At 40.9% G+C, this 1624-nt stretch overlaps 1 protein-coding gene across 1 annotated transcript in view; it reads right to left on the minus strand.

The window, feature by feature from the left end:
• The window catches only part of LOC101862925 (E3 ubiquitin-protein ligase XIAP-like), an 8077-nt gene that overhangs the window by 725 nt on the left and 5728 nt on the right, over positions 1 to 1624 (minus strand). The window lies entirely within an intron of this gene.

A 1624-nucleotide genomic window follows, 5' to 3' on the forward strand; every position in this document is an offset into this window, starting at 1 on the left:
GTGTGTGTATGTGTGTTTTATAATTTTTTTTGAAATCCTGAAGTATCACGTAAAGGACTCCTAGTCCTAGTCCGAGTGCGGCAAGTATGGAAAGATGCTATGCTTCCCCCAGTGTGCATAAACTTAAGTTGACACTGTCAATGGCCAACACATGCAAAACTCACACACTGAATTCACGTGATGCGACTGAAACAGATATACTGATGGGTCTTGATGACGGGCCCTACTCACCAGAACTTGTACAAAGCTTGGTTTGAAAGTAACAGCAGAACTATGAATAGTATTGATTATTTGTGTGTTGCAATTGAAATTGCTATCAGGCCATCAACAAAGAATTGTGGGTGGAAACAAAAGCGAAAGTAGATCTTGAGAATGTCCCAAGTCAGAAAGCCAAATCGATACTACTTCCATTAGGTATAGTTGAAATAACATGTGCAAGTATGATCCAACACAACTTGGGGCCAGTTGACTACTAAATATGGCATCGATACTTCGGTAAATAGAGTTCTGAGTTCCTGCTGACAAAAAGTTTAATGGGTGCTGCCCGCGACAGAGAAGAAGGCAGAGTAAGTTTTTAGAAAAATCTGGTGCAACAGACGGCACAAAAAATTGAGATACATGCAATCGAAATCGGAAAAATCGGGATGCCTAAGATTTGAGGTAAAAAATCGGGATATCCTCAATAAATCGGGATGAGTGGCAGGTCTGTAGAACCTACCAGTGTCGGGCCTCCAACAACCTACCGTTACCATTTTCAAAAAAAGACAGATCATGCATGAACTCAGATCAATACTGATACTATGACCACAGAATCTACAAACAGCTATGCCTGTTACAGAAGGGCACATCTTTATAGTTTTTTAGTTTTAGTAAGGTTTTACGGCGCTCGCAACTGCATAAGGTCATATGAACGCCTAAGGGTGGATGTCAACAGAGAAGTCCAAACGGGGAATAAGGCTTACTTTGCTAACCTTTCTAGCCTCAACAGCTCAAAGTCTGCTTCGACTACCAAGGCACCCCAAAAATAGCACTTCATAAGATAGTGACAAACAAAAAAGAAGTGGAGGAAAAATGACGATAGTAAGGATAGGGAAAGAAAAAGCAGCAGTTCCCCCTATGTTGTCCAGCACAGTATGAGCATGACATTGATAAATCAGCCTATTTACAATTCTACTGTGCATAAGAACATGTAAATATCCCCCCATTGGGAATGACCAGAAGACAACTTCAGTCAGTAGCACTACCCTGGAGGGGGGGGGGGCACATCTTTAACTCAGTTCGTGACATGTTGAACAACAGGGTAGCTGATTCCGCTCAGTGAGGCATTATTGAGCGTAGGTTGTAACAATAGTCTTCAAGGCTCTCCATCTGCTTGGCTTTGTATTGTCAAAGATCCAGATAAATGTAAATATAAGAAATCCCACCTCTTAAATAGCCTTGCAGAGTTGTTGCTTGGCGCTCATATATGACCTTATGCAGTTGCGAGTGCCATAAAACCTCTACTAAAACTAAACTAAACTAAAGAGTTGTTGCTGTTGCTATTTATACTGCATCGGATAGGCTTTCACTTTCACTGAACTAAAGGAGACACTAACTTTTAAAATATATTATACCGTTCTCATGG

Source organism: Aplysia californica, unplaced genomic scaffold, assembly GCF_000002075.1.
Source record: "Aplysia californica isolate F4 #8 unplaced genomic scaffold, AplCal3.0 scaffold02118, whole genome shotgun sequence".
NCBI classification, from domain to species: domain Eukaryota; kingdom Metazoa; phylum Mollusca; class Gastropoda; order Aplysiida; family Aplysiidae; genus Aplysia; species Aplysia californica.